The sequence below is a fragment of the Larus michahellis genome, chromosome Z (assembly GCF_964199755.1).
Source record: "Larus michahellis chromosome Z, bLarMic1.1, whole genome shotgun sequence".
Classification (NCBI taxonomy): domain Eukaryota; kingdom Metazoa; phylum Chordata; class Aves; order Charadriiformes; family Laridae; genus Larus; species Larus michahellis.
In genome coordinates, this window is record NC_133930.1 from 83,475,809 (window position 1) to 83,488,473 (window position 12,665).

The window sequence follows — 12,665 nt, forward strand, 5'->3', positions numbered from 1 at the left end:
AAATTTGGAGGACACTTCGGAACTGAATGTGTTGTATGTTCACTTTTTCAGTAGAAAATCTATATTTTAATCTTCAAAGCATGCTCTGTGAACATACACGATAGTGGGTATTTATTTAACTGTTCTGAATTTAAGATTAGCATTTACATCAACATATGAAAATAGAACACTGATGGTTCTTTTTTACACAAGTATCAGCAGGAGAATCTCACAAAACTATATGTCTATAGATTCCTTGTGATTTTAAAGAGGCCTTTTTGACATAAATATGTTGTATTTTTAACTTATATCTATCGAACATGGAAGCTGCATTTTCAGGATGATGTTTAAATCACAGAACAATCTTCTGATCCATTAGTGGAACAGCTTCCTCTTTCCAATCACATCTGGAAAACAGTAGACCGAAAGGAGAGAACAAATACATTCTTCCTGACCATCCTTAAAATTACTTTTTACCAGAAATCTGTAGAAGTGCTATTCCATGTCCTGTTTGGGGTAGTCAAAGTAGTGATGGTCTCACGACAGGTTTGCCTTTAATCTTATACAGAAAAATGTGGTAGAACATAGTGCTACTGCTTTACAGACAACATTTAGCGACTTGTAACAGAAGGCAGCACCAGAAAATCACCACTTGTCCAGATAAATGACAAGTACGGCTCTTCAAAACAGACCAGAATATCTTTCTTTGGTTTCACGCCTCTCTCCTGCATCAGATATTGTTTCATATTGTTATTAAGTGACAAAAAAAAAGAAAAAAAATAAGTTCAATAAAGAACACACTCTGCCTTCATTGAGAAATCATGGTGCTCTCAATTACATATTTTTCTACAGGATTAGAAGTAGGGGAAAAAAAACCATTCCTTATAGCATCAAAATGCCATGCAAAAATACCACTTCTTCTATTGCTTTCTTTGCATTATGCCTATCACCGCCGCATCTTATCCCTAATACAATTTTTTAAAAACATGGAATTCCAGAAAAGATAGCACTCAGGTTGCCTTAAAGATGACAATTCTGCTGATCACCACAGAACGTAATACTGAGCTCGTAACAACAACTACTGGAAGCATAACTGAACTAAATGTAATGTTCTGGATGGGGATTTCAGTACTGGAACTTGTACTTAAGATAGATTCTCATTTTGCTTTGTCAATATAAAGTTTTGGAAAAAACACATAAATATTAGTCTAATTTTCAACTTGTATGACAAGAATATTATAGGAAATGTAGAAGAATATTGTTCTGTTTCTGTCCTATGCATAATCTTTTCTATTGCCGCACCACCAATAAAACAAAAATGCCAAATCCTATTGTTATCCCAGTGAAGATATGCAGATTTCTACCTATCAAGGATATAGGTACGCATTATCCTTTTTTGTACGAGTAATTAAGGGCAGTTCTGCTTTAATTAGGTAGCTTGTCAATCATTCCATCATACTTCTTTTTAAGAAAAAACCTGGAATATTATTTTCCAATTAATATACATTTTAGTATGTAATTTTAAATTACTTCCAATTGCTAACAGCACATCACATAAATAAGAGTCCTAGTAATCCAACAAGCCTAGGTTACATTTTTTTCAATGTGTGCTCCCAAGAACGTTCATGAAATTCTGCTTCATCTTATTTATTTTAAAATGAGCCTACCAGTCCATAGGCTTTTACTAACATTTCTGGTCATATTTCTGATCTCTAAAATTTATGTATGTGTGTTTTGGATAAAGCTGTACATTTTGTATGCCACTATAAGGATGCATTCCCTGGCTCAATATTCTGACATTAAAAATGTGTCAAGTAGAAGTTTGGTAAGTGTGCAGTTTCACACTTATTTCATATATTGCAGTGGGGTAATAAGCTTGTTTTTTCCTCATTTGGCTGCTTTATCAATTCCTTGTCTGCATCTTGTACACATAAGCAAGATAAAGGAAAAACCGGCCACTTGTCCAGGATTCTGTGGGCAAACAGCTTCTCATAAAATACTGCTTCAAAGATCAGTTCCTTATAGGTATAGAACACATTCAGACTATCTTTGTTACTATTTTGTTAAGACTGCTGCCCTACAACTGCAAGAATTAAGAATTAATCATAGCAAGCCAAATTCTACACACTTCGGTAGGAAATTTGAAAAACCTCTGCAAGATTACGGTTTTATGTTCGACTACCATGTATCGTCCACTCTCCTCCATTTGCATACCATCTTACGAAATAGTTCATAGACACATTCCTCCTAACCCTCCTAAAAGCCTTCCTCCCTTTTTGCTGTTTCTCCCACTTCTCATACTCCGTACAGGCAGAAGCAACACCCAGGACACAGATGGACAGAAATAAAGCAGGCCTGAGCAGAAGAGCAGAGGACATACTGTCTCCTGCTGGTTTCACAGAATATCCTCAAAATTTCTCTACAAACTGCCCAGGCGCTCCCAAGGGTTACAGCAACCAGAGCCGAGTTCCTGGCAGCACAAGTCTGAAGCTAAAATGCCAGGCTGAAGGGGACGCATGGGCCAGCACTACAGGACGGTCACAGAACCTTGGTGTCCTGTCATTTCTCCACAGCACTCCCCCATCTTTAGAGACAGCTTTTCCACCCAACTCCAATGAAATGATTTAAAACAAATCTCCACTGAGAAGTCCGTATGGAATTTTTAAATTAAAAGTGCCATAGTCTAGCTTTTTACACTGGTGGATACGTTCTGGAACATTTTAATTTCTGTAATGATCTGACAATAGCTAAGATTTTTGATTAAAATAATGCACCATTATTTCAAATATAATATCATATCACAATGTATTTGTCAGTAGGAGGAAGAATTTATTAGAAATCAAATAAATAGCTACTGTGTTACTTCTTTATATTACTAAATGTAGTGTTTCACGTGAACAATGTTCTGCATTATGTTTACTTTTGCAGTTGTGTTTTATTTTCACAATCCTCCCTCCTTGTCCTTTGTACATACTTTGCTAGCGGCTATTGATTGACTACTTAAAAGTAAATAGTGAAATTTAACTGAGCATGGTTTCCACAAATGGCACGCATCCTGTATCTATAAAAGCAAACAGAAATAATGTTATTTCTAATTCAGTTTACTTAACTGTACATTTTGTGATAACAGGACGAGAGATAAAAGCTAGTAATGTCTAAGGTGGATCCCTGCATTGACATTTGGTTAATAATAATTTTCATTATAAACTTCATTAAATCAGTTATACAGTTGAAGAAATAAGAGGCAGAGAAGACCTGTTAGGTTGGATTCCAAGTTTCACATCAGCAGTGCTTTATAACCTGGGAAATGGAGGCAGAGGAGCTTTATGCCATCTGTTCCATTCCATCCCTAATCTGTGGGCTGCCTTATGGTTAATTTAAACGGAGGCAGCAGATACTGACTTTCCAGGACCTGCTAGATTGGCCAGGATCTCTGAAGCTCTCTCCGCTCAAACTCTTGCAGCCCTGCAATGTCAGAGAAGGTGGCAGAAGGCAGAGATAAGTACCTCTGCCCTGCTGAAGCAGGTGACTGACAAGTCACCTGTTCAGGGAATTACAAAAGGGGCCCAGGCTACAGACCTCACCGGTGTCATCACTGAATCCACCTTGCACGAGAGCATATTCCATACAATATTAAAATAAACAATTATCAGATAATTTATCCAGGCCTATTTCTAAATAAGTCAGATAATTTTCTAGAATTTCCTAGGACATATTTCTGCAATCTAAAAGTATTTAGTTGTTAAAAAAAAGCCGGGGGCGGGGGGAAGAATGCTCAGTGCAGTTCTGTTTAGCTGTGCTTCAGAGTAATAGTCCTACACTTGAACTGCCTTAAACATTTTTTTTTTCTCTATGCTTCCCTCTATTTCTCTTCCAAATTTACTTTCTCTTTGCAAGGGAAGGAGCAATGTAACTGTATCACTTTTGCATGTTAGCTTTCCTGGCAGAATAACAGATGCCATTTACATACTTTGAAATACTTTCAAGATGCAAGGAAGTTTAAAGGCTAGGATATTATCCGATGTTTAGTGGCTTAAAGAAATGGCAGATCTCGGAAAGGTCTCTTTGCAGTTCAAAATGAAGGCGAGAAAAATGTGATACTAACAGGGCTGATGGCGGAACACAAACCTAAAACCTGCATTTTTTATATATACTAAAACCAAACACTAAATCCCATGACTGAGATCTGGATATATAGCTTTAACTCTCTGTATTCAGTAGGAAACAATTATTTCATCTGTAAGCAGGTACCTAAACTTACCATATGTACCAAATCTTTATCACCCATATTAACTGGTAAACTTATAATTTTTTAATTGCAAAATAATTTCATTTATCTTTAAAATTTCCTTAGTAGAACAAGTATCTAGGAATTCCACTGCTTTTCTTGAAAGTCTTAGAATAATAGGCTATATTTCCAATGTCATCATTAAACTGATCTCAATACTTTACATAAAACTGTGTGACATTAAAATGTGCAAAAGTGCACTCAGCCTTGGCTGCTTCTTTATCGTTGTAAGACCGTACCTGTCAGTTCAACTATCCAGCTGGGGCCCATAAGTTTTCTTTTGTCACACTGATGCTAGGTAACTTTTTGAAAATTACACCCTCCCATCAAAAAAATAAAATATTCTACTGTTGTATGATATATATCTAATATAACTGAATGCTTTTTCAGGTATTCAGGAGTTACATGGCCAGACTGAACTTCTAAGAAAAGGACACTATATTTCAGTCTTTACCACTCCAAGCTCCGTTTCAGTATTTTAACGCACATGAATTCCTTTTCAAAAGTACTGATCATCCACATTTAAAATCAAAAGTGTAAGGTGCACATTTTGCGCATTTGAAAACTGTTCTAATACAGTTTTCTTGCTTATACAGCAGTAAAATAACCTGGAACAATTACAAAATGGGATAACTATTCTTTAAAGACTGTAATCAGCAAGCACATCTCAGACTAATCTTTTTCATCTTATTTGGCCATGAGGTATTTCAGGATATTTCAAACATTTCTAGAACTGCCTTTATTGCCTATTTCCAAGGGCTTACTTTTTGAAACATTATCCTACTAAAATTTTAAAAATTCCCAATTTAGCCTTTTAATACCCTGTTGAGAAGTCAGTGTAATGCACATAGGAAACAAAAGCAGGAAAAGAAAATGTACTTTTATATATATATAACATAAACTCTTCAAAATACAGCTAGGCAAAGCTAGTATAAAAGAAAATCAAAATGTGCTTTCAGTGTCCATTAAGATGAAACATCTGAATTAACAGGCGTTTCCTGTCTGATTATAATAACACACACAAAATTAAATACATAAATATTAATTTTATGTATCACATAAGATGAAGACAATGAAAAAAACTATGTTTACATTTATGGTTGACTCATTAGTGTTTTATTATGTGAAACACTAGGAGGCATCAGTTGGGTAAAAAAAAAGACTTCTTCTTTTGAAAAATGGTAAGAAATTAGCATAGAAGTTATCAGCTTCAAAGTTTCATACTTCCAAATGTTAAGGGCTGTACATTATAACTAAATTATGCTAATAGCCGAAACTCTATTTTCACTGCTAAATGACATATTTAATAATATAGGGACAAAATTTAATTTCCTATTTTCAAACCAGACTTCTATGTTCACATATGCAACACAAAGTATAGTTTTACGTCAAATTACATTTTTAAAAATAAAAGAATAGAGGTAAACTAAGATGACTTACTTGTTCCTCAAGATTATACTTTTTGATAAATCTGCAAAGCCCTGACACATTTTATGCACTCTCCTCTGCACATAAGCTCTTAACAGGGTAAATGCAGTGAATTTAGTATAGTCCTAGGCACTTTTAAGAACTTTTAATTGCTATTAGAGGATATCATCTAGACAAAAATGTTTTTTAAAAAACCAAGGACAATAATCTGCTACATTTTAAATATATTTCCCAAAAGCAGTGAATTAAACAGGTATTTTAAAAATTTGTATAAGAATGCTACAAGTGGCTCTATCTTTTATCACAAAGTCACACAAAACCAGTAATGTAAAACTGAGTTTCCTTCCTTCAAATTGCATTTAACAATGACTAAACAACAGAGTTATAGTTGTCTTAAAAAATAATCAATTGAAATTGAAGTGTGCCTTGCCATGCTGCAGCAATCAGCTTTTATCTCTGCCCAATCAAAATGACATGTGAACTGCCTAATCCTTCTTTTGTAAGGCACATAAGACTTTGTTGTCACTGTTGGTTTTGTGAATCGCTTCTATAAGCTGGTCTGATTTCCTAAAGATGACAGATCCTAGTGAATAGACAAGCTCTACTGCACTGCAGTCAATGAGACAGTGAGATTAAAGTGGAGGACTGAAGACACTAGCTTTTAATAACCTGTCCACACGCAACATTGACGGTTAGTTCTGAGAAAACTACCTTAAAGCTGGTCAGAGGACCCAAATAATTCCTTTTAAAAACAGAAAATCAAAAACTTAATTTTTTCAATTTTTCACTTGCACCACCAGTTGTGTCTGCTGACCAGAGTTCTTTTAAGCCCATTTTGTTTCTGAAATAACATACAAAACTGTATCTTCATCTTTTTCAAATACCAGAATACTAACCCTACTCTTAAGTTTGAAGTTTTCTAGCTGCTCGGAATTACATATATAATTTTTTTGGTATTTTATACCTAAGTCGCTATAGAGCCTAAATGAGGACGTAGCAAAATCTCTCTGCTGATTATCATATAGAAAAATTTAAAAATCTTAAAGTACATCACAAATATAACTGCTTTGGTTATTTTTCAAAATGCTGAAGCAGAGACCATAAACTTGAAATTATATAGCACCTTATTTATGTTCATCTTCAAAATCAGTGTTTTCAAAAGAATACTGCTACACCTTACTTGATTTTTGGATGAATTATCACATAATTTAGAATAATGATGTCCAACAGGTAAAAATGGAGTCTACATATCAAAAACCAAATACTTATTCTTTCAAGCACCTAACAGCAGTTAATGACTTCTTGCTCAATGAGACGTATAAATATACTTCGCTGTCTTTGAAGACTGACCTGAACTATTCTGGTGAACAATAAATTAACCTGTTACAGAAAAAAGTGAAATTAAAAGAAATGAAGTTGGCAGAAGTATTTTATTCACAACTCCTGCTTAGTTCTTAAGTTTCTATGTAGTTGTATTTATCTACTAAATAGTGAGCTATCAAAATCTTTCAGAGGTAAACTTTTGGAAGAAGGTTCAGAAAGCTTCATTTCTCTTTGTCTATAATATTTTAGATGTTTCAAAAAATAAAACCATTTAAGAGAGGCATCTCTCTAGTTTTGAATATATATGTTGCAGGTACACAAATTAAGAGTGTTTATAAAAAAAAAAAAGAAAAATCGTCTGATCCTACATTGAAAGAAAATTCACAGTAAGAAAGTATTTGTATTAATTTTCTTAGGATGCTCCAAAACTAGCAGCTCAGGAACATAACTCTAAAAGACTTAATCTCACACTCTATTCATCATTTAGTACCAACTTCTATAAGGCTCTTAAGCCTAAATTTCATTTTTTCTTGGTCAAGTAATCTTAAGAGGATACAGACGTATCTGATTCCTGCATTCATTTATAGGACATCGAAATTTACATTCTTTATATCTCTGTCCTAAGAGAGCTAGGGGACAGGCAAGAGGTTTAGGTCTCCTAGGGGCCTGATCCTGTAAATCTTTTTTCCTGTGACTTGTTCATTTTCACCCAAGTAGTTTCAGCATTGTCAGTGGGACTAGTCATGTAAGTAGTGTTTGCATGAAAGAAGGCTTTCATGTACAGGTCGCAGAATTTTCTTCTCATCCTAGCTATGTAGGACATATTAGTAAAAATATATATAAACAGCAAGTTTATAAAATAAAAGGATGTGTACTACAAGGAACATAAACACCCTGAATTCAGGACCATTCTCCTAAGTTCTTCCTCAAAGAATTTCTCCATTACTTCCAAAGGGACTTAAGTGTGAGCAGAGACTTCAGTATTAGACTCCACATGAATTATGTATTCATTAATACAGAAAGAATAATATAACAGGTTTTTTAACAAAACTGATAACGTAAGAAAGTCTTGTGGGATTTTTGATTTTAGGTACCTAAATCATGTCACAAAAATAGTTCACAAAATAACAAATCCACTAAGTGGCCATTTGCCTGAGCGTTTGAACTGGAAATCAGCATGTATGTAATAGAGAGGTTAGAACTGGTTCACAGGTGGTTATATTTCCATGCCCTGCCAAGCCTCTAGGGATTAGAGTTATTATACCCCATATAAACATCTTTACTCTTCAACCACAATACCCGGGCAAGTGCCAATAAAAGAAATCTAGTCACATTTGCATCTACTATAATTGGTTTATCATCCATCTTATAGTTCTTTTAAAGTAAAGATACGAAACTAGGACATTTGCCATTAAGCAGATTGTCAGATAAGTGTTAGGAAAATGCATTTTGTGTCAAGACAATTATTTTCTGATCACCAGTAAAATACTGGCAAAGTGCCTTTCTCTGCTTAATTCTCTTAAATCTTTAGTCTTAAATTGTGTATTACAGTATTTAATTTCAGGATACAGGTATTTGCTAGTAATAATTATTATATACAATAAAGAAAATAGAACTCTTCTGTGAAAGACAATGCTTAGGTTCCCACAATGATTCACTTAAGTTTTGTTTTGCATTGTGCTGCCTTTTTTTTTTTTTTTTAGAAAAGAAATTATTAATTCGTCTTTATACTTGTTTTGCTTTTCAGGCTGACAGAAGGTCACACTAAGTTTTATGGGAAACCCTAAGTATTACAGTTACATAATGCACCAATAGTCTTACAAGTCTCTCATTTACATTAAACTTTATCTTAGCCTGTAAGTAACTGTACTGCTGCTAAACCAGCCAGTTTTGTAAGACTGATCAGCTCTACTCCCTTGTACTAAAAGAATGTAAAGATTACTCAAAGTACTATGTAAAGATCAAGGTATACTATTCCAAAAGAGGTTTGCAGCCCATGACTTAAATTCCCACATCAATGCAGGGGAGTCTTTCCATCTCAAACCTAAGTATTCAAATGAAAGATGCACAAAGTTAAACACTTGCAAGCATGCATTACCTAAACTCCAGAACTGAAGAGCCGTCATACAATGTTCTTCATACAATGAAGTTTAAGGGCATTTCACTCAAACTGGATTGTTTCCTTAGTCTGATAAATCGGGGTGCAAGCACTACAAGGTCATAGCATTTGGTGAACTATTCAAATCAAACAAGCTTCGAACACTCCACAATATCAAGCACACAAATGATATAAACTAACTTCATCAAAGTTTAAACGCTTATGACACTGACAGAGACAAGTCTGCAGTAATTTACTAGACAGTGATTTAACTATGTTACTTGTCTAAAAAGTTACTTTTAAGCAATTGACAGTGCAATTGTACCTTAAAAAGTCTGCAAGCAACCTCAATCCCAGTCCACATACAATGACCGATGCATTCTTTAAACGCAATAGGAAATGTACATTGGGCTTTCATACCATGCCCACTATATTTTATTCCGATGCTGAATTTCACATGTACTTACATTATAAACATTTAGCTGTTTGGATGATCAGACTAGTCCTTGAGATATTTTCCTTTCATAGGAAAAAGAAAAAATCCCTTTACTTCTTCCAGCCTTAAATATTCACCACCTGGTTCAACATGCAGCCTCCTTGAATCACACACACAACCTTCAAAGTCAATCCAATAAGCAGCCAGAAGATGTCTGGGGTGTGTGTGTGTGTGTGTGCGTGTGTGCAGCGTGGAGGAGGAGAAAGTGGCTGAGCTGCTGGTCGGATTAAAAGTAACCGGACTCGTCCTGAAAGCGTCCAGGAAGGAAGTGACAGCAGGCGAATGGGAAAAGGCGAGCAGCTCACAGCCTTTGTAACATCGGGAGGGGAAGGGGGAGGCGAGGAAGGGATTCAAACTACACGCCTGATGAGGTGTCCTTCTCTGCTTCGCTCCCACTGCCTCTCTTTTCTTCTCCTTCCCCGTCTCTCTCTCTCTCTCCTCTCTCTCTCTCTCCCACAATCCGAAACGAATGACTCTCTCCTCCCGAGCTGGAGAAATAATCAGTTTCACTCTTGCAAAAAGGGGGCGGGATCAGATCCCGAAAGCGTTTTAATAAAACAAACATAGAGCAGCAGCAGCGGCAGCAGCTCCCTTCCTTGCCCCTCTAGTCTAAACTAGATTGATAAATTACTCCACTACACTACTTTAATTATGTATATGGTATGCAGAATAAATCACTGAACATCAGCACCTCAATCAAGCACTTTTTAAATGATAATTGCATCTTGGGTGAATCAATCTTTCCATTCCTGACATTTTGCTAATTTTAGTTTTACGGTGGGGGTAATGGCATATGCCACACGCAAACCTAATGACAATCCTTTATTATACCGAGCCAAGACAACACGGCGACCCGGTGCGTATTTCACCCCCACACCAAACCCTGCCCTACCGGCGAGGTGCAGCAGGATCGCTGCGAGGGCTGGCAGGATCCGGCAGCCCGGGGCAAGCTGCAGGGGCTCCGAAACGTCCCCGCCTGTCGCCACCCTGACACGCCGGCGCCCACCCGCCTCGCGCTGCGCTCCGACACCTCCCGGAGCGGTTTGGGGCCAGGGGAGGGCGCGGAGCTCGGGAGGGGCAGCAGCCCCGCGGCCACCGTCCTTGTCACCGCAACCCCCTCCGCGCCCATCGTCCCTGTCACCACAAACTCCCCCCCGCAGACCTGCGGCACCCCTCGCCGGGCTCCTTCTGTGCAGCCCAACTTCCCAAACTCATCCCGGCTCGGCGGGGCGGGAGCCATCCCGAGGGCAAAGTTTGGGGAGGAACGATGGAGGGATGACATCCCGCTCGGGTCCCTGTCACCGCCGGCGGCGGTCTCCTGTCAGGCTTGCCCACAGAAATGCAGCATTCTGTGTAAATGGACAGGACTTTTCCTTTTTCCTTTTTTTTTTTTTTAAAATAGGTTCATTTGCTTTTAAATTCGGACTGAAAGGACTGTACTGTATGAAAGCTTGAATCCAAATTAAGCGCGTGCAATAATTTGTGAGTAAAACAGAGTTTGCAGAGACTTGCTTTAATTTCTATGTAGATAGACAACTTTTACGATCCTTTGAGAGCAGCAGGGGAGTTTATAAATGCACAGACCATTATTTTTATAATAGATTAAGGTACTGGAAATAGGAACAGCACGCATGATAAAACCAGACGACTGAATTCAAACAACAGTGACAAATTTGGTTTATTTTAATACAAGTCCTTGGTCTCGCAGTCTTTTCCCTTATAAACATCTCATTGGGCCACTGACCTACTTCCGAAGTTCTGTATTCGACAGTGAATAAATGCCTTTTCAATTCAACAGTACTTCTTAAAACATGGATGCTCAAAGTATGGTCAGAGCAAAAATGAAGCTAAGGCAGCTCTAGCAAGCACCCTGCAATTGCAGATCCCCAGGGAATATCCTTCAGTGCCTGTGGGTCTCATTGTGCCCTACGCTGTCTTGGTGCAATTTAGATATGGAGTGGACAACTCTCCATGGACAGACAGTTAACGTGCTATAAATGCACCCAGAAAAACAACAATAGCAGTGATACTGATGTGCCCAGAGCCACCAGGCAGCCAGACACGAGCCAAGCACACCGCATACGGTGGCGAGAGGCACATATGCTCGGCAGTGTCAGCAGCGGAGCCTGAGTAACGCTGGGGAAGAAACACTTTCTCAGCCTCAGGTTTGGCATGAAGCACAGCAGGAAAGAAATACAGAACAGTTACATGGGTTGTACCCTTGCTATGCCCCTTCTGCAGACAATTTTGGCCTCCCGGCATGGCACACTCCTATCCAGCAATATTCATGTTTTCTTAGTGTCAAAAATAAAAAAAACTGCATTAAGACTTCACACTTTTGTGCTCTAATTGAAAATGACTGTTATCTGCTTTATTTTGTACAGGATATATAAGTTATCAGGTTTCTGGCTAGTTGGTAATGCAGCCCTTCAACTGGCAAGACAGAACACGAGCACCGTCATACCTTGAAAGCAATTATTACAGTAGGCAAGTATTTCAGAAAATAAAAGTATACAGCAGCTTAGCACATCTACTACACCTCCGTGTGAGCACTTGTGGCCTAATCTTTAAATAGTTGTGACCTTCACATACTGGAGCACCTTAAAGCCATGCCAAGTTTTTGTCATGAGTACAATTCATCAAATCCATGTAAAGGACACCTCAATTTTTAACGTAGGGTTCAGATGCTAGATGGACAAACACATATAAGGGGAGGGGTTATGCTTTATCACTCATCTCAGGGTTAGATAAGGCACGAATTTATGCAGTATCTTTTGAAGTGTTCAGGGTTTTTTCCTCTCTTTTGCTGCATTTAATTTTAAAATCTGGAATAATTTCAAACAGTGAAAAACCTTTGTTCTGGTGTCTGTACTTGTACTGATGCTCCACAAATGCACCCTTTTCAAATTTCTGGCATGAGACTCAAATAGACTCTTTTTTGCTGGTCACAGGTCATGTGTAGGTCTGCTGACAAATTTTTTTTTTTTCCTTAATCCACCACCTGAGGCACGCACTGTTTTAAACAATGAGACATCAGTCCAAATGTAATAATT

At 37.4% G+C, this 12,665-nt stretch overlaps 1 protein-coding gene across 48 annotated transcripts in view; it reads right to left on the reverse strand.

Moving 5' to 3' along the window:
- Nucleotides 1-12,665, reverse strand: part of MEF2C (myocyte enhancer factor 2C) — a 139,169-nt gene that overhangs the window by 115,040 nt on the left and 11,464 nt on the right. For 7 of the 48 annotated variants that reach the window (XM_074570749.1, XM_074570726.1, XM_074570727.1 and 4 more), the window contains exon 1: nucleotides 9,584-10,079. The exons of 29 other annotated variants lie outside the window; for them this stretch is intronic. The gene's annotated coding sequence lies outside the window, so the exon portion shown is untranslated. Of the gene's footprint in view, nucleotides 1-9,583; nucleotides 10,292-12,665 lie in introns of those variants that run through there. 12 more of the 48 variants (XM_074570732.1, XM_074570720.1, XM_074570760.1 and 9 more) reach the window with 7 other exon arrangements.